Source organism: Castanea sativa, chromosome 6 (assembly GCF_040712315.1).
Source record: "Castanea sativa cultivar Marrone di Chiusa Pesio chromosome 6, ASM4071231v1".
NCBI classification, from domain to species: domain Eukaryota; kingdom Viridiplantae; phylum Streptophyta; class Magnoliopsida; order Fagales; family Fagaceae; genus Castanea; species Castanea sativa.
In genome coordinates this window covers 3,875,184-3,897,455 of record NC_134018.1, presented here as the reverse complement: position 1 = coordinate 3,897,455, position 22,272 = coordinate 3,875,184, and the positions used below count along the sequence as shown (strand labels likewise).

At 32.4% G+C, this 22,272-nt stretch overlaps 1 pseudogene; it reads right to left on the bottom strand.

Annotated features, from left to right (window-relative positions):
• Window positions 1-1,088: 1,088 nt before the first annotated feature.
• LOC142640518 (cellulose synthase-like protein E1) lies at window positions 1,089-16,124 on the bottom strand (annotated as a pseudogene).
• Between the last annotated feature and the right edge of the window lie 6,148 nt (window positions 16,125-22,272).

The following is a 22,272-nucleotide window of genomic DNA, read 5'->3' as shown; positions in this document are numbered from 1 at the left end:
ATTATTAGACACTCTCAAGAAATGGTGATATGATACTCCTTTTCATATTCATAGTAAATCCCATTATGAATTTAATTATTGTGATCCATTGTGAATGTGAAAATAAAAAATACTACGCTACTGTACTCCAAAAATACCTAATAATAACTCACTAAAGGCTCATGAGATTCATGAGGTCTTAGAATTAAAATTTTTAACTAGTATTTCGGTTTTTTTTTGAGAAACCTTTAACTAGTATTTTGGAGTCATCCTAATGAATTTCCTTGAATTTATATACATTTTAGGAATAAACCACACATACATACTTAGTAAATAGTCATGTGTTCAAAGATCTTTAAAAGCAACTTAAAAAGTAAAATTGACGCTTCTTGTTGAAGAAGAAATCTAGGATTTAGATGAGAGCGATAGAATAAGCAATACTGATAACAAAAATTTTCAGGGTTATTTTTTCCACAACTTTTCATCCCAACAAGTTGTGATTGGTGCAACCACTGTGGACACAAACAAAACTTGATAATCGAGGGCCAAAACCTGGGCACCATTTGAACAGTAACATCATCTAGTATCTCATTGCAAGATTTAAAATCCATTCTCCTAAGATTTCTTGGCAAGAGTGAATGTGATCACAGAAATATTGATTTTTTGCCATTGTTATAAAGTTTATTTTGATAGGGTCACGTTCAAGATTGCAAGCTTTAGGTAAACCAGATGGACTTGAATGGTTGTTACTGACTCAGAAGACAACATTTAGGAGAAAAATGTACGCCATAAGAGTTGAGAGTTCTTTTCTAATGCCCTTAAAACTGCTTCAAATTCGCATAATATTTGATGTTACTAAATGATGAGCCATGCATTTCTACTGCCATGTTATTTCTATGCGTCATTGTTGCCAGGCACATACTAGCCCAGTGCAACAATGAACAGTACAATGTAGCCAATGAATATGGTTGCATCCAGTGGCTGAGGATGGCCTCTGGTGCATAGGCTGGTCAAATTGGCAGCTAATCTATATAGATCCACGTTTGGGCTGAAATGCATGTATTTGTGCCTCATGAACATCATTACTTGAAGGAAAGGTTGCCAGAGAGTTAGCAAATTGGTTTCTATGTATGTTTTTTCTCCTTGGTTAATCAGAAAAAGGAAAACAAAAGCCTCAAGCAAGAGTCTGACTTTGAAATTCTACAGCTGATAACTTATGATAAATATTCAAAAGCAATTACATATTTAAACTCTGGACATTCCAAGCTTCCGTTCAAAGAGGCGGCGCAGAAGGTAAACTTGGAGAACGCTGGCACCAACAAGTGCTGCTGATTCAAAAAAGGCTTTGTGAACAGCCCTCCGACCCATTGCATCATTTACTGCATTTTCAAATGAAAAGATTAGATTACGAAATGATTGACAAACTAAATTCATTTATAAGTCTACCTAGCCAGTAAATGTTATTATTAGTGTCGTGCTGACAATGTGTGCACATTAATGTGCGTATTTTGTCATGTGTAGGAACTCTTGATCAATATTATAGTCTATTTTGTCTAATCAAATCAGCAATTTTTATTTATTCATTTTTTTAAATTAAAAATAAGAAGGCTTCTTTATGCAGCACCAAATATATGATGCAATATCACAACAGAATCAAGCTTGAAAAATGAAAACACCAGGTAGATATGATAATCAGATCACTGGACTACTCAGAGAATCTTATTGTAGCACAAAACTATCTACGGCAGGGAAGGAAGAAGGAAGCCAAGAGAGGGGAGGAGGTGGCCGGGGGAGTGTTCATCTCTCTAAATAATAAAGGCTTAATCAGTTGGAAGAACAGAATCTGGAACAAATGTCTTAATTGGTTAGAACCCAAGAGGACATAGCATTGATAAGTTTAAGGGAAGAAGCAAAATCCAAAGAGATTGAATGAGGGGAATAAACACAAGCATCAAACCATTAAAGGACCATGCTTTCCTTCTATTCAACATTACTATAGATGGAATTCAGATAATCAACAGATACCTATTGCCTGGCGTTCAGTCTGAGCCTCCAGCCAATGCTGTTCGAACTGAATGTTGTAAAGAGCTTCCTCCAACTTTGATATTTGATCTAACAAAGGATTAAAATGCTCTGCATATATGCAAGCCAGTAAGTCCAAATCCATAATTCAAGGGTTTGATAAAAACAGAAAAGGACTAAGAACGGTGAAGAATGGTTAACCATCTTTTGCATGCTGGTCGTAGTATGAAAAATGGCTAACATGTACATCAAAGTCTATTGTCTCATGATAGGGAGATTTATTAGTGAAGCAAAAACGGTGGACTCCTTTATTATGAGCCACAAACTCAATCTTCTCACTTGTCCTGTCACGAAAATCTTGTAACTGTTCACCTGAAGGTCCTTTCACCTGAAAATTTCAACAAGGTTGTAGAATCAATGGTGGTTTTTCATGGCAAGAATAAGAAGTAATAGGAAATAAAAAAAATTGAAATTTTTAGCTTGACATGTATAAGGCGTAGCCAGGTTAACATCTGTTATGGCAAACATCTTGCTGCTATGAATAAAACAAAGACGTGAAATGAACGCTTTCTTACCCCAAGATATCTATCGAGTTAAAACTTAGGTATAATTCCTTTTGTGCTATACCTTAAATTCCCCAATTAAATTAATTACATAGTTGTTTGCCAAATGCGGCACAGACAATGTTATCTTTCTTCAAGGACAATAAATTCAACCAAGTGGTTCATTAGTCAATGCAACCATGTGGTTGCATTGAACTGGGAAACCTATGGTACAACCATAAATGTTAGTATCATAACAATACACAATACATTTCCAAAAAAAAAAAGGGTATCGTATTGTTGGTACGTATTGACCATGCTCATGAATTGTACAATCGAATGTATCGGACAATGCATATACATGTGAGTTTAAATTGGGCTTTTTACTAATAACAATGTGCTGTGACTTAAGTCCAAGAGGTTGTGGGACTTGTTTTTATCAAAACATTATTGGGCTACTTGGTTGAGGCCAATAATATACCATGTCCATGAGTTTTTCCCCCTTCTCCCTCTTCTACATTTGGACTACAAATTTGAAACTCCACTTTCACATTTACAAATTTCTTTTCTATACTATTAATAACATATTTAATGACAATATAATCACTTTTTAAATCCAATCAACGAAATAATTTGATCTATGGACAACATCATTGTAGGAAAGGTAAAAAATTCTTGATCAATGGAGGAACAATATCTGTGGAAACTTTTACTTGTGGGGGGTGCTCTTGGACCAGTAAATATCGCATATTGCTATTTTTGTTATAAGTTCAAAAAAATTGAATGGCAACAAGAATATAAAGAAAACATTATTAAAATAGAGCAACAGTAAAAGATTGTAAATGTTGGAGATGAAGAAGAATATAGATAAGAGGAGGATGTCAATGATGAAATGACTTTAGAAGAGGATGATAAAATTGACTTGTACTATGGAGATGAAATTGATTAGGTAAGATGATGAAAATGATAAGAAAGAAAATATTGTATTAACTTATGTATAATGTATCATCACTTTTAACTTTGACCAATTTCAATGCAGAAGTTATACATATAGTTTAATTTGATTTATTTAGGTTACTTCGTTAAATATTATTGCATAACTGACGATTAAATTAATCATTAGTTAAATTTAATAATAAATATTCCTTTCATATAAGTATATCTATAAGTTTTCTATAAATTTTATACAGTGAGTGTATGTTATGATACATTTACACAATACAAGAAAATTAAAAATCAATTCATGATATGATTCACATTTTGACAACTATGGATACAACACTAAGGAATTGAAGTTTGCCCTATCTATCATATGGCTGATATACACTAATGATATTTTTGAAGTAGATAAGTGTACAAGAGGAAAAAAAAAATAAAAATTAAAGAACTTAACAAAACATTTTTTTATTTTATTTTATAGGTAACAAGTCAACAAATTTGAGCAAAGAGATATGGAAGCTTACCACAAGATCTACACCATCGTGAGTATAATGCCAAGCTCCATCAACCTTAATTACAACAAAAGAAATATGCAGCGTATCCCCTTCATATTCAATATTGTGAGAGAAGCACTCTTCCCTATCAATCACAAACCTAATGCCAAACACATTTTGCAGGCTTGACAAGAGTGCCAGCAATACTAACACAGCAAATTTCTGTAACCCAATCTTCATCTGTAGATTACAAAGTGACATTTCCAAGTCATAAAAAAGAATAAAACTAATGGCAAGAAAGAGGGGGGCGGGGGATCTAAGGCATGAAAAAAATGAAAAATTCAAAGATTTGTAAAATCAAAATGCATCAAAGTTCACAAAACATAAAATTTTATCAAGGAAAGTCTGTTACCCAATGCATAAGATAAGTAGTAAATGTAAAATTTAAGCAAACTTAAGGTGCATCATATAATTTTCTACACAATTTACAACAATCCATCTATGTATGCTTAAGGTGCATCATGATTTTTTCTAAACATTTCACAACAAGCTATCTATTGCCATAGAGGAAGCCTTCAAAGAAGATTTCCCCCCTTCTCTTGAAAAATTTAACAAAAACAAACAGAGAACAGAAAGACCAGATTCCCCAATTACCTTATATTCTATTGACTACAATAGCTTAACCAGAATAACCCACAATTAACACCGAGAGATTATATAATCCTAATCACAAACAAAACTGATCAAATGAAACAATTTTTCATAACAAAATCAAATGCACAAGAACTAGATCTCATTTCATACACCGTTTGGTTGCAGAGAACACAAGGGAAAAATAAGAGAAATCATCAGAAACATTTAAAATTCAACCCCACACAAAAAAAACCCAGATAAAAAAATTCAATCTTTCAGAATTTAGAACACCCAATTAGACATCATATTCAAAAATTTCCCATCATACTAGACTAATCACAAAAAATTTTTTAAAAAAAATTGAAAAATTAGAAATCTTTACCTTTAAACTTGACCAATCTGATGAAACCCAGATAGGAAATGGCAACAAAAATTGAAAATTTTGAACGATCTGAGAAGCACTCTGATTTTGAGAGTCTCTCGAAGGGGACAAGAGCTCTCGAGCTTAGGTTTGTGTCTTTTTTCGAACCTAAAAGACTTCGAACAGAAACTGTTTAAATAAAAAGGCTGTGATTATATGAACTTCGTTTGTATGTATGGGTGTTTCTATGGCCCCATATTTATTGTCTACGTGTTGGACGGTTCTGATTGGCTGTTTTGATGAATCAGTTCGCCACGTAAGTACAATGTTCTTTAGTCTTTACTTTCCAAAAATGTACTTATGTTTTTTTTTTTTTTTTTTTTGAGGAGTACTTATGTTATGTTATGTTGTATAGATTCTAGAGTGTTCAAATCTAGTAGCATTGTCTAAGTTTATCCCCAAAACTTGTTTTTTTATAAAGTTTATCCCAAAAAACCCTAGTAGTATTGTCCAATTTTCATTTGTAATATTATTCAGTTTGTATTAGAGAAAAAAAAGGGGATTGAATTCAATTTAATATAGAATTTTATTTTAATTATTAAATTAAGAGTAATATTACAGTTACAAACTATTTTAGAATATTTTTACAAAATATCAATGTGACCAACTTTTTATAAAATAGTTAATGTGACCAACTATTAGTTTTCATCTAAATTCATCATTAATATCACTTTTTTTATTTACCAATAATTACTCATTTACAACAGTAGTTTGTAAATCTTTTTATAAAATAGTTTGTATTTTTAGCATTGTTTTTAAATTAATCTTTAAATTTTAAATTTTATTAATTTAGTCATTTACTTTATAAAAATGAGTTAATATGGCTGTTTCTATACAAATTTATTAGCAAACAACGTTGTTTAAATATTCTTAAAAGAAGTGCATGATGCTCCCTTTTGGTTTATCAATTTTCATTATATTATTTATCAAAAAAAAAATTTCATTGTATTATTATTATTTTTAATCAGATTTTTCATTGTATAAACTTGTTTTTTTTTTTTGAGGGGGATGTATAAACTTGTTGGTAACTCATGCGATACATAATTTTTTTTTTACATGATTTGATTTTTATTTTCATATTTATTTACTTTTTTAAATATAAAATTTGAAAATAGTTATTAATAGATATTTATTTTATTATTATTGTGTTTGTATATTGAATTATATATTTTAGTATGAGATTAAATTCTGTAAAAATGTAGAATAAAAACTAAGTTTTATGTTTCTAGTTTCAATATGCCACATCATCATATTACATACTAAATAATAGATATAACCTTAATTAATTAATCTTAATATTCATTTGAAAATCAAACTTTACTAAAGAGCTGATGTGATAATCTTTTTTTAAATGGTATAAAATATGAATTTCAAACCCTGTCCTTATCAAATTCAGACTCTTTTAGTATTAGGCAAATATTATGTTTGTGTTTGTATATGAAATTATATGTTAATCATTTAAATAAAATATGTCGTTCTAAAATTTTAATTAAGGATTTAAATATAGTTTATAATTTAAATTTAATTAAAATATAAATTCGAATGATGTTGTGAAAATTGTGAGGCCTTAAAAGTTTATGTGGCACAATATTGTGAGGTCAATCAAAAGTCAAACATCTTATGTTTCACATATATTAGTTGCAAACCTACGCGATGTGTGAGAAAATGTAATATAATTATTTTTATAAAAATATAATGTAAAATTTGTTGGTTAAATAGTGCATGTGTTATTTAAAAATGTTTTCTATATTTTCACATATTTTTTATAATGAAAGATATAATGTATTTTGCGCGTTCAACATAATGTATTATATATATATATATATATATATATATATATATGAAAAATGTAATATAATAAAAATATTTAAATTACATAATTATAATATTGTTTTATATAAATGGAGAATAATGTGATTAATTTTTAAAAAAAATATATTATAATTAGTTGACTAATTTGAACATATCCAAGAATATTAAAAAAAAGTGTACACTCTCATTATATGGAACACATGTGACATGTCATATTAAATTTAAATTATTATACAAGTTTAAAATTGTAACATTCTTTTTTCTTTCCAATATAAGTATAATGTCTATATTATTGAAACTTGAATTTTAAGGTAATCTTGTGAATATGGGTGAATTGGGCCTGATGGACTGGGCCGACCGTACAAGCAAAGCTCGATACGAAGCCCAAGACCCATTGAATGTAGTGAGTCCGGGATACAACGAAAAGACTGCCTCGAGCTTTCTCATATTTAATCCGACCACTAGCCAAGCATTGAGAGTTCAGCATGGCCCTACCTAAGGGGTCCTCTTGGAATGGGGGATCTGAAACAGTCATAAAGGAATTCTATATGCGGTTCGAAGGAGGCCAGTAATGGAGAGCCGATGATTATAAAAAGAATCCACTACCGAACCTTAATCGGCGTCTAGAACAAGTTCCAAGGGAATCCTCTAAATTCGTGAGGATTCCTTGGGATTCTGAGAGATGTGGGAATACATGAGTGAGTGGGAATAAAAATGATGGCCATCCCACTTACGGAGGGGTATAAAAGGAGATCTAGGCCATAGTTCAAGGAGTTGGAAAAAGTGGGGGAAGGAAAGTGATAAGAGAGAAATTGGGAAAAAGAGGGAGAAGATAAGAAAAAGGGTGAGAGTAGAGTTTAAGGGAGGATAACAAGGTCTAAGTTGGAGCCCCGTAGGTAGGATTGAGATTCAGCCCACTAACAAATAAGTTGAGGGCCCAAGTATTTGCACATACACAAAGTCCTTTCCACCTACAGTGAATATTTATAATTTTTTTTAGGGCCCATATCTCTATTTTTTAATGCCTATATTGTTTGTATTTTTTAGTCCAAAACTAAAAAGTTTGGTTCAAAGGGTATAAAATTTCATACCTTTTAACTCAAAAGTTAAGAGAAAAAAATTTGAAAATTTGAGCCCAAAATCGAAAAGGCCACTTACAAAAGAAAAAAAAAAAAAAAAAAAAGGCCTAATTAGTCCAAAATAAACCGAATGGACCAAAGTGGATTAAAATAAATTGAATTAGACCGAATTGGACTAAATGGATCAAAGTGGACCGAAATGAACCTAAAACTACATTGATGTGATTTAAATGTTTAGCAAAAGTGTAGTAATAATAAATGTTATGCTTCAGTTTTTAGATATTATATAAATATGATCATATGATTCATGGATTATATAAAAAAAATGTAATATAAAAAAATATTTAACTAATATCAATGAAAGTAATAAAAAAATAGATTGTGAACGAAAGTCCTTTTAAGTCATATTAAAAAAAAAGCACTTTAACAGAAATGTGCATGCTTAGATCAAGGGATGGTGATATGTAACATTGATATGCAAAATTATACCTCTAGATGTTATGCCTATAAATATGAGATTTGACTTTTGTATAGTTTAGAATTATTCTCCACGTAAAAACCATAATTATAAATTTACATCAAAATCATCAATATATAAACTATGTGCTCTGTTCTAATCAGAATATGACACACTTACAGCCAAATAGCCCTTATTTCATATAAGAAACTGAGAAGATTAATACAATAATGTAAAACCGACACAGGCAAATAGAGCTAATGCAATTGATTTGGCTGCTAAAGAGCTTGGCAGCTTACCCTTGTCCTTCCTCAGGAAAAGGGCTTGGTACAAAGGCAAATTGATGAGAACCAGTATCCCACATAGAACAAATTGCAAACTCATTGTCTCATAAACTCTCATGATGCCTTTACCCGTTAATGCTTCTATCAACACCCCAACAAAGCATACTAAGTTGATCAATGCAAGTGTTGATAATATTGTGAACATTGGAGTGGAGGTTCCAAACTCCATTATTTCTTTCTCATATCTTTGGGACACATCTTGGTCAGCTATTTTGGTTGAGATTACAAATCCTGACTCAGCAAAGCCTAGTAACTTTAAAATGGTGTCCATAAAGGCAAAGAGATAGGAACTTGTTCTCTTGTAAAGCCACATCCTTTGGCTATTCCACCAACCTAGGATTGTACCACCACACCACAGAAACTCGGCTAAGCCACAAATGTGTTTAGCAGTTATCACATATGCAAATGGTATGAACCATGGGCTTGAGTTCTGAATTGAAAACATAAAACTTTATCACATACATTCAAAAAAATAAAACTAAGAACCATGAATAATCTTTAAAAAAAAACAATTTCATTCATCTTCAAAAGATAAATATGCAATTTGTACACATTGAATTTGACCAAATGATGTGTAGGCTGATCCTAGATGTACCACAATGCCCCTACTGTATTTAATTTTGATTTAATGCTAGTTTTTCACATGTGTTACAACTGACAAGTTTTTTAGGAAATAGAAAAGAGAGTAGATTGAAGGTTATAACTAAGTTTTAAAATTTTCTTTTTACATCATTGAAAACCATGTTAAATAAGGGAAATTACACTAAACCATATCCTAGATTACACTTTCTAGTCTTAACTTTCCTAATGCATGGTTAGCACCCGTGTTACACCTAGCAACTCGTGTTACACTTAGCAACCCGTTGTTAATTATGTTGTTATCTTGGACGAAAAACCCAATCACATTCACATGTGACTCTTGCTTAAGTGGCACAAAGTCAAAAGATCCAAATGAGTCACATGATTCGCATGTGATTGGATTTTTCGTCCAAAATAATAGTAGAATTGATGTTGGAGTGCAAAGTGTAATAAGAGTTATAGTTTAGGGTGCTAATTGTGCATTTTGAAAGTTTAGGTGCAAAATGTAAGAAAAAATTGAGCGTTTACTTTGTCACTTGTTAAGTAAGAAGTTAGTTTTTCCTTTCCTTTCCTTTTTGTTTTCGTTTCTTTTAGGAGACAAACCTTGACAACACCAAAATGTAGAAAATTTATATACATGTTTTTTTTTGATAAGTAAGAAAGTAGAAAAATTATATTACGAAAACAAAAATCCTTCAAACTGATAACTGAGAAGAAAACTATGGCTTAGCATATCATTAATACATTCATCTACATTTTTTTCCCCTTGTGTTCCCTTGTAAAATATTATTTCCAATTATTATGCTTCTGTATTGTATTCTTTAGAAACATAAGGAACAAAGGAAAAGTTGAATTTGTAGCCTATAATTTCCAACTGTAATGTAAAGCAAACAAACAAATATAAATACATTGTGACAAATATATACGAAGCAAGGATTCAAACCTATGGAAATAAGGGAATGCCTCTGAGGAGATAAAGTGATGGGATAACAGAGTAATATAGTGTTGCCAAGGAATTAGGAGCCCAAAGGCAATAGGCAGAATATCCCATTTGAAGGACCAAGCTAATCTTTCCATATGCATACCATGCAGGACTATACCTAGAAAAAAAAATCTGGAGATCGCCTTCAGACCATCTCTTATGCTGCAAAAGTATATCAGGGAGTGTGTTTGGAGCTACTCCTAAGAAAGCTTTCCTTAATGGGTTGAAGTAAACTGATTTCCATCCCCGACATTGGATTGATAACCCTGTTATCACGTCTTCTACCGGACACCCATATAGCAATCCCATCTGCAATCAAACATTGATATATGAAAATTAAGAATGTGTTTGTGTTTGGTCTATTTGGATGCAGCTTTTGCTGAAGGTGGTTCGAGTATAATTGTTCCTAGAAAAAGTGAGAATTTAAAAAGTTCTACATAAGCAAATAAGCTAAAATTCAAAAGAAAAATTTATTGGTAAATGCACACGTTTGTGCGAGAGAGAGGGAGAGAGAGAAACCTCTTTTCCCCATTGAGTGTTTTTGTCAGAGGTAGAGCTTGCCAGACCCTTCAATTTTTTTTCGAATTCAAGAACACTTTCTTCTCTCTTTATATGTTTCACACTTTTCCAGTCACCCTTATATTCCTTACTGAACTTCCTCCCACATAGAATGTCTCTTCTGTGAAAGCATCCAGTTCCAATATATAGAGGGCCTCCACAACCGTCCAAACCATGGAATTCCAACTTCATCACCAAGCAATTGAATCTAACTAGATTAGAAAATTTAATTGATATAGTACCAAATTTTACCAATAAAGAAATCAAATAAACTCATATGGTAAAAAAATAATTCTTTGATTCTATAAATCTTTACTCACCTCAGAGCTTACTCTCAAAACAGCATCATATAATTCATTCCTAGTAACATTCTTAAAATTCTGTGGAAACTGCACAAAAGCAACATCATGACCCTTCTTTTCATCCATGAAAAAGCATAATGCATCTCGTACAGAATGTGAATTGTTTGAGTACGTATCACAGTCCACATTAAGAATGATTGGCGCATTGCTAATCTCTGATGACACTCTTATCTGCACAATGAAACATTAGCGGAAAAATAAATCAATGATACCTTAAAGTTTACCCCAATTTAAGTTGATGACTGTATATTCAAGAGAAAGATAACACACACTCTAGTTTTGTGCCAAACTTGGGAATACTTTCACAGAAAAAATAAAATAAAATAAAGACTGCAGAATTAAAAACACTCAGCATTACAGTTATATTAGCCCACCCATTGCGCTATTATTATTATTATTATTATCATTATGCTAGTTGTACCATTCTTATTAGTCATAGGATTAGGAGTGCTATTCCTAGTAGGTGTAGAATTCTGTTTCCTATACTTATATAACTAAATTGGATGGTTATAACTTAAATAACCAACTTATTTTCCCCGAGAAAATAACTAAATATACTTTCAAAAAATGCGTGTCATTTTGTCTGCAAGAATACACATTACCAATGTATTCATAGCTCCAGCTTTGAAATTGTGGTGATGATGGGGTCTCTTCTCTCTAGCCAAATAAACCAGAGTTGGCAACACAAACCCATCTTTATCTGTGACATTGCTGTCTCTCCCATCAATTATTATCTGAAAAAGAAGTTCAAAATGAAAACACTCAGAACAAAAATGACTTGCTTGAATGTGCTTATAATTCATAGGTGTACATTGTACTTGATTTGCATGCTCTATGAAAATAGACAAAGTTTTGGTTTGGCAAAGCTAGAAAACAAAATGTGTCCAAATTTTTTAAGCTGACCAAAGAAAAAATAATATTACAATATGGTCTTTATAAATGAATATGTGATAGTGCTGACATACCTGAAGAATTGTGCCATGGTCTCGTTGAGAAGAATATGAATCCCATTGAGAAAAACCTTTGTGTTTTGAGCGTGCTTCTTCTGGGATTCGAGCTAGCTTGGTTGCATTTTCTATTCGACTTTCCATTTCTTCATATAATTTCTACAACATGAACATATGACAGAGCTGTGACTACTGCAATTACCAATGTGGCAACAATTGAATTGTTTTTAAAGTAAAATCTTGATAGGTAAAATCCTTTATAATTGATTTGAATGGAAGTATTTAAAAAGAAAGATTCAGATTTCAAAAATACTTTAAATGGTTTAAATAAAGTATGAAAAGTACTTTTTCGTCCTATATTGATAGGCCCGTATAGAAAATCTAAATTTTTAAGAACATTATTTAACGCATTTTCTTTTATATAAAAAGGTACAAAACTACCCTATTTTATTACAATTAACCGAAGTATTATAATAAGAACAGTTGCCATTATAATAATACAAGTCAACTCTTTGCACATAATCAGCCTGTCCACAATGTGTAATGGATGACTTTATATATTGCTACTATAATAAAATAGTTGCCATTATAATATTGTAAGAAGCAAAACAATATTTACCATTATAATATATATATATATATATATATATTTTTTTGAAAAGCCATTATAATATTGTTACAATCTTATGTTTCAACTATTTGAATGTGTCACAACTCACAACTCTTTGAATGTGTCTAGCGTCCAACCGTCCCTCATTTTAGAATAAAAATATTAATTCTTTTTCACTAAAGGAATTTAATTTTACCTTGATAAGCACCAACTCTTTGGACTGATTAGCATCAAGTGGGTCATCACTTGAGTTGAAATATGCTGCTGGTGACCTTGGCTCCACCTTGAATTTCTTGCAAAATGGTAGCCAATGCTTAGCAAAGTGAGAGGCCTCTAAGAGAGCATAGTAGGTAAGATCTGACCCACCATCATCTGAAAGATACACGCTTAGCTTCTCTGGTGGATAGTCATATGACATTACTGATAGAACGGTATTGATCACCATCACTGGTGGCTCAATGATAGGGTCCGCTGTGCACACAAATATGTCCACCTTGGGCAAGTCCGTTTCATACCTGCTATGTAAAATATCATAACAATAATATTTTTGAGATCAATAAATTTAGTGACACAAAATTTTAACATTATTTTTTCAATGTGATATTTGCAGTGAGATCGTGTGAAAATTAGCATCACTCAAAACTTGACATATCAACAATTTGTGAAATAGTTTCTCAAAAAAAAAAAAAAAAAACAATTTGTGAAATAATTTATGAAAAATGGTGTATGCTTAGTATTGCTTTTCTGAATTCTGAGATTAATGGATTTGGTCAACTATTTCAAATAAATAAATAAATATAAGTTATTGGAAATAATTTGATATTATAAATAAAGAAATGAACTTTAGGATAAGATGCCAACTTAAAGGTTTACAGCATCTCTTATTTCCAGCTTTTGGTTAAGAAAGTTTCAATCTTTTAGGTCATCTTTAAATTTTTTTCTTTCAGCAAAAATTTCACTTTTTTTCTAGTTAACTTTTACTAAATTTAGATATGAAATCACTAAGTATAATAGTTGGATGGTACTCCTGTTGAGTGCAGGTTTGATTCACTGAAGATGTAGTCCACTTAGCTTTAGCTGTAAAAATATAAAAATACGAATAATGGATTTCATGGATAGATGATTGGCACTTTTAACGGTTAAAAAGTTTTTAACTTCACCTATTTTTTGGGTAGTTCTCACTATAAATATAGCACTACCAATAGAAGATCTTTTATATATAGCACTACCATCAAACTGTTTCTCCACTCCAAAAAAAAAAAAAAAAAAAACTGTTTCTATGCATAGTTCTCACTTGTCACGGTAAACGAGTGACGCCAAATACAGATATAGAGGTGGACATGGAATTCTAAACCTATTTTGCTTCCTTATAGGCCTGTCCATGGGTTGGATCGGAGTGGTTGAACGGATCGGGTGGGTTGGAGCTTCCATGGATGTTGGGCGGATTGGTCAGGGTTGAATATCTGGAAAACGGCAAGAATCCAACCAAGAAAAGATGAAAAACGGCAGAAATTCGGCTAAATCTCACCGGATCTTGCGAGATCTCAGCCAATTTTGGCAAGATCTTGGCTAGAGATTTTCGGATCTAGCCTAAATCTTCCCAAAAAAATCCCAAAATATGCTAGATCTATACCTTCTCATCATAAAAATAGATGAGTCGGTCGGATTGGGTTTCTCGGATTTGAAAGGAGGAGATTTGATATCCGACCTACTGATCTCAGATTTTGGAGAATGAAATCCATCGCCGACCGCCGAAGCAGTTAGTTTAATTGGGGGTGGGTCGGGTTCGGTCAGCGGCAACGGATGGGTCGGCTCTAGTGGGTCCTTGGACAGCCCTACTTCCTTATAAATGTATAACTTTTTCAATAAAGGACCCCTCAGTTATTTACCTTTAACAGTGCCGGCTCAAGGCCTAAGGCCCAACAACCAAAAAAAAAAATTCCCTACTAAAAAAAGGCCCTATTTCTATTTGTAAAGGCCCAAAATTTTATAAAAATATAACATTTTTTTAAATAATTAGTACTTTTTTTTTAAAGTGATGTTAAAGATACCACAAATTTTACTATAAATTAAAGTTTAAATTTAATTAACATGTCACCAATCACATAAAAAATTAATTCAAACACAAATAAATTAAGTTGTTGAATTTTATTAATTACAGTCATTATCACATTATATTGTGAACATTTTGCAGTATCTTTACTATTTTTCTTTTTCATTTCTAACAAGGCTTCCAAAATAAGAGACAAATAGAAATTAAAATCAATTGAAACCTTAAAATGTTTCAAAAAAAATGCTGCAAATGTGATAGATCATTAATGATGACTAATCTCCTCTAATAGTTTGAGATCTTAATATTCGTAAACTAATATTCTACAAAGCCACGCACCAAATAATATTTATCTATCTCTTTCTCTTAAAAAGAATATATAAATTAAAATTTAGGTTACAACTGTACTTAACTATGCATAGTTATATATCCAAGTTAAAGTAAGTTTCTTTAAAAAAAAAAAAAAAAAATTTCTAGTTCTTTTTGTTTAAATTTATGGTTCAACTATGATATTCAATCCTTTGTATGAAATTAACCTTAGTTTAATTATTATTATTCATCAATTTTTGTATTTACATCAAATTAGTCTTAATTTAATTAGTATTATATATATTTATTTAATTAATGTTTCATATAAAAAGGCCTTATATAAAATTTCCGCTGCCTTAGGCCTCAAATTTCATTGGGCCGGCCCTGACGTTTAATAGCTATTAAAGAAAAGTAATTGCTTGATTATAACCTTATTATTAAAGAAAGTACAACGAAAATGCTTACTACTTGTACACCTTACACTAAAGTATATTCCAGTAACTCTACTTTACTCCTCCTTCTTTCTTTTCAATCCAAATAGACCATTAAAGTAAGCAAGAATTTCACGAAATGCACAGGGACATACGAAATAAGTTCATCCTCTACTAACAAATACATAAAATGAACTTTTTAAGTACAAATATGCACAAATATAAATTTATATCACGTGCATATTCATTGGTGAGATGGAGAGAGAGGAGAGGGACAAACAAACCTCTGAGAGAGCCTATCCTTGAAGGTGCACCTATAGACTGGGTTCCACCGGTGGGCTTGAGTAAGCAACCAGTAAAGACCAAACCAGAGCTCAGCACCAAGCAAACCAATCCAACCCCATCTCCCATCTTCACCTTTTCTTGGTATATGACTCACTCTATGAATCCAAATCAAGCAAATGCCCACAAACACAGAGACCACAAGGAGCCTGTATTGGACTCTACCCTTAGCTCTCCTTGTCTCAAGCAATGGAAGATACTCATCACTTCCCATCTCTGCCCCCCTGCCTCTCTTCAGTTACTATTGTCTATGGTATTTAAACAGGTTCAATGCAAGGAAATTTATCATTAACATATTATGCCTGTTACTTGTTCAACAATTAATGATGTCTACAGCAATAATATAATACTAACCATATATGGCAGGCCCATGCATAGTATATTGGGCTACAATGTGAACGGTGGATTTTCTAAATTGTAAATATTTTTTAGCCAGCGGAATCAGGGATCTAGTCCAAACATTTAGGTGAGAATTTCTTGCCAATTGATTGTAATGGAGCCAAGTCAATATTAATTTTTGTCTTTTTGGTTAACAAATAGGGGAGGGGAATTTGAACTTGATTCTACTCATGGAAAGAATCAAGCAATACCATATTACCATAGAACTACAAGCAGGGATGGTACCACTTGAGGAGGAAGTGGGGTCATGGCCCCCCTCAAATCTAATTTTCTATAATATTTGGGAGTTTATGTTCAAAAATTTTATACCTACCCTCCAAAAATTGGAATCCCCCCATCCAAATTTGAAAGTCGGCTTTAGAACCCAAAAATACAATCTACTTGGTCCATTTCTGCGGTCGGTGGTCTCATCCCAAAAAAAAATTGTTAAATTTCTTTTACTAACAAAACAAAACAAATCTTATACTTGAGTGTGTTTAATTATTCCAATATCAAATGTTTGACTTTTTTATATTCAAATGACTGTATCTGTGGCTAAGACAGCAAAGTGTTTGGGTTTATATTTTTATAATGCATATGACTTTTGACTCTCATTTATAAGAATTAAATCGTCAGTTTAGTGAGTGCGATTAGGATTTGGAGTTCTTAGTTTAACTTTATTTAGTAATGATCATAAAAATAATATCCTACCAACTTGTTTGTAGAGTGGTTGTACTTATACTTACTCTTCCAATTTCTACTGCAACTATGACATGAGTACTTTCAACCGTGGATATTGTCAAAACTAGGCCTTGCAACAAGTGGAAGATAGTTTCTAACGGACTCTCTGCTTTTGTACATTAATGAGAAATTGCTAGGAAGTTCAATATAAAATCAATCATATATGATTTCAGGAAAACCTTGAGTTTAGTTTTGATAGAACAGATATGATTGAGTTGAAATATATTAATAAATAGTTAGTTAGTGCTTCTCTTTTCTTTAAAGAAAAAGTTATTGAAATAGAGCAACAAGATAATAAATGTTTGAGATGACAAAGAAGAAGTTGAACAAGAAGAAGATGTCAATTATGAAATGATTTTAGAAGATGATGATAAGATTGACTTGGACTATGGAGATGAGGTTAATTAGACAAATTGATGAATATGATTATGATGAGAAAGAAAACATTATTTTAGCTTATATATCATGTATCATCACTATTGAGATTGACCAATTTGAATGTATAAGTTATAAATATACTTTAATTTGCTTTATTTAGTTAACTTTGTTAAATATTATTGCATAAGTGGTGATTAAATTAATCATTAGTTGAATATGTTCCAAATTTATAATAAATATTCCTTAATATCTATATATCATTAATTTTTCTATAAATTTTATAAAGTGTTTGTCTATGTTATGATACACAATACAATAAACAATTGATTTACAATATGATTCATGTTTTGGCAACTATAAATACAACTAAGGAATTATAGTTAAGTTTTTCCCTATCCATTATACACCTGATTTGTACTAATAATATTTTGAAGTAAATAAGTGTAAATGAGGTGCAAAAAAAATAAAGAACTTAACAAAACCAACAAATTTGAGCAAGGAAACGTGGAACATTACCACAAGATCAACACCATCATACACCCGATTTGTACTAATAATATTTTGAAGTAAATAAGTGTAAATAAGGGGCACAAAAACTGAAGAACTTAACAAAACCAACAAATTTGAGCAAAGAAACATGGAGATTACCACAAGATCAACTCCATCTTGAGTATAATGCCAAGCTCCATTGACCTTAATTACAACAAAAGAAAGATGCTCCGTATCTACTTCTGATGTAAGAGATGCAAGAAGATTTTTATTAAGTATTGTTTATGTTGCAAGTCAATTGTATTTTTATGTTTTAGGTTCTAGTAGTTTATTAGGCTATTAATATTTTAATTTGGGAGCAATAATAAGGCAATTAGGATTTCCTAGCCAATTAGAACTAGGGTTTAGTAATCCTTTATAAGCAACCTATTGTACTCCTTGAGGATAGTTGATATTTTGATGAATGAAAAAAAAATGGCCATTTAGTCTTTCTTTGGTTTGGTGTTGACTCCAGTTTTGCTTGGTGCTGACTCCAAGCAACCCTTAGGTACTTGCTCCTAAGGTTTATCCTTTATTCTATTTTTGTTTAATTGCTCCATTGAAATAGTGTGGTTGTCCTACGTCAATTTTGGGATCAGAGCAAACACTGATCTGTTTGAAGCATTATCACAGTCAATCCAGAACCGGATAAAAAAAAAAAAACATTCACTGTATTTTTTCCACTGCCAGAAATCTAGCCACCATACCACCTTCAAAAATCCCTTTGCCACATCTCTACCAAACCAACATAAAAAAAAAACCTTTTGTCAATACCCACACGTATCAAGCCACCAAAAGTTTACTCATCAACCCAAGCCCTTTGACCCAACACCCAACAAACCCCACAACCCAACTTGGTCAGGTTCTTTCAAAAGTTTCTTCGCACGCCACCACCCATTGGAAAGCCAACGCTACCATCCCAATAAATGATTAAAGCGCTAACCTATCCCAGTCCACTTAGAGTTCCTCTTCTGTCTTAGTGCAACGCCGCTCCATCTTGCTGTCTCAGAGTACCGCATCGCCAACCCACTCCACAAGATCAGTACCACAAGAACTCGTTAATGTCGATCTCAACCTGTTGTCCCAAAGTCACCGCCAACAGCCATCCGCCATTGTCGCAACAAATAGCCAGTCCATCGACCCCCATATCAGAGGTAACCCGATAGTCCTATCTGAGTTCTTTCTTCCTTGCAGCACTAGAGTCCTGTTTCACTCTCAATACGCACTTATTTCAGCCCATAAAAGAAATACCAACCCAACTTGCCATTAAAAAAAAAAAAAATTGAAAGAACAATTGCCACAAAAAAAGGGATAGCTTTTAACCAAACCAGTTTCCTGCCTTTTTTTTAAAAAAAGAAGACTCAACCCATTTTTTTAACAAGCCCCCAGCCCACTTTTTACAACATTAGTTTTCTTTTAAAAAAAAAGAAATACTCGACCCATCCCACAAAATCAAAACCTGTCAACCAACCCAGTCCCAACATTTATTTGAGAGAATAGTCTTAAAAGCCTATTCCAACGAGCTGTCTAGAGAACATCACAGCAACCTAGGTTCTTGTTCCAACTATTTGTTGAAGCACTATTTCAGAGAATCATGGTAATACCAGAAGCACCCTATTTTGACGGTTGTAAAACTAATCCATGAGATTTTGTCTATTGGATGAATGAGATGGAGCAATTCTTTGAACAAGCAAATTGGGCAGATAACAAAGAGGTTAGGTATGCAAAGTTGAAGTTAAGAGGTGGAGCACAAATATTTTGGGAGAAGCTTGAATATTTCCGCTATCTAAACTATGAACCTGTCATTAGTGTGTGGGAAGATATGAAAAAAAAAAGCTTTGTGATGAGTATTTATCACCATACTTTCGAGCTAAGTATCTAGCCTAATCTTAGCGTGGTACTTTTCAAGTTGAAGCAAATACGATGAATTCTCATTCCATTTCATGTTCTTAGTGAACTTTTGAACAATTTATCAAGGAATTATCTACCAAGGAATTAAATGAATTATTTGTAAAGCTCATGAAAGATGTTTAAGACAAAATTGTTCGGATGAAGCAAATGAAGACTCAAACCGATTCAATTGGGAAACCAAGGATAATTGATCACAATGAACTTATTGCTGCCCTCATAGAAGACAACATTGATGATGATATCTTGGTCGTGGAGAATTCTCAAGCAACACCAAAGCCTAATGTAAACACAGACGTACATGCCTCGACAAGTGTTGCTTTAACATGCGTGCAAGGAAATGAATCTATTGAAGAGCAGCAAGGTGAAGGGATGGTTTCTAAAGAGAGTATTATGTTAGAGGGTGCACATGATGTGATATTGGAAGCTAATGAATCTGCTTTTGATCAGCCTTCCATGGTGCATGAAGACAAATAGTTTGCTAAAGTGGAGAAAGTGGATAACATAGTGCTTCCAATGGTGCTAGATAAGATTATGTTGATTCCATACATTGATTTTGTTATTCCAGAAGAGTTTGACATGGTGGAATTCAAGGTTTTTCTTTTCCCTGTGCTCCCTAAGGTGATTGCAGACTTGAAGCAAGTATTACTTGTCAGCATCCTGATCCTTCAATGCTTTAAAACTCGAGGTCGAGTTTTCTCCAATCAGAGGAGAATGATGTAGGAGACGTAAGAAGATTTTTATTTAGTATTATTTATGTTTGCAAGTCAATTGTGTTTTAATGTTTTAGGTCCTAGTAGTTTATTAGGCTATTAACATTTTAATTTGGAAGCAAGGTTATTTTCGTAATAAGGCAATTAGGGTTTCCTAGTCAATTAGAACTAGGGTTTAGTAATCCTTTATAAGTAACTTATTGTACTCCTTGAGGATAGTTGATATTTTGATGAATGAAAAAAATGGCAGTTTGGTCTTTCTTTGGTTTGGTGCTGACTCCAGTTTTGCTTGGTGCTGACTCCAAGCAACCCTTAGGTGCTGACTCCTAGGGTTTATCTTTTGTTCTATTGTTGTTTAATTGCTCCATTGAAATAGTGTGGTTGTCCTACGTCAACTTCATGTTGAACATTGTGAGAGAAGCACTCTTCCCAATCAATCACAAACCTATTGCCAAACACATTTTGCAAGCTTGACAAGAGTGCCAACAACACAAACACAACAAATTCCGGTAACCCAATTGTCATCTGTAGATTACAAAGTGAGATTTCCAAGTCATAACAAAGGATAACACTATAGCAAAGGGGGAAGGGGTTAAGACACAAAAAACTTAACAATTCAAAGAATTTATGAAATAAAAAAGAATCAAGGCCCATGACACAAAAAATTTGTACGTTTTTAGATCCCTCAAAACAACCAGAATAACCTAGTTATTTAGTCAAGTTATTAGCTTAGGTAAATTATGAAAATCTAGGTTAACACAAATATATCATATCATGCAAAGCAGCAGAAATATAAAGAACACAATGATATGATGACCCAGGAAAACCAAACCGGTAAAAATCCTAAGGAGGATTTAACCTAGCTATCCTTAAGGTAAAACTGAATCTACTATGAAAGAATTGAAGTTTATACAATAGCGACTTAGACTACTAACATCCTATTGCTACCTCGAGTAGGGAACTTACTACCACGACCCCATGATAGCTCCGAGTTCACGGACTACTTCCTTCTTGGATTCCCAGCAAGCACAAGCACTCCCGCTTGTATATCTTTAAGCTCTTAATGCAGCAACTGAATGATCATCAAGTTCTTGACATAGTCTTGATTCTTGATAACTCTAAGTATGTGTGAAGGCAAACATCTCTAGATCTCACAAAAGATTCACACACACAGCATAAGAAACAACCATAAAACGTAGCTATGGTTTTCCTTTTTATACCTAGGGCAAAACATAAAACCCTACGCATAAAACGGGCTTGGGCTGAATTGCACAGTAAATTCTGCAGCAACTCGATTTCAACTTTATATAAAAGACACATACTTTGAGCAGTCTAAACAAGACTTAAACGTTTTGATCATGATTTGCCAACATTACAAATTAGTGTTCTAATACATTTAAACCTAAAGGTCTTAGAACCTAACAAAATTTAATCAATGAAAATCTAGTACCCAATGCATAATATAAGTAGTAAATGTTAACTTTAACTCTTCAAGCAAACTTAAGGTGCATCATATAATTTTCTCCAAAATTCACAAACAACCATCTTTTTTTTTTTGGGTAAGTAATAGAAATTTTATTGATAAAAACGTACTTCATGTTCACAATGATGAACATAAAGTAGTTGAAAAAATCACAAGAAAATCAAATAGTTGAAAAAATCACAAGAAAATCAAATAGAAATTCCACAAACAACCATCTATTACCTTGATATTCAGTTGAATATAAGAGCTTA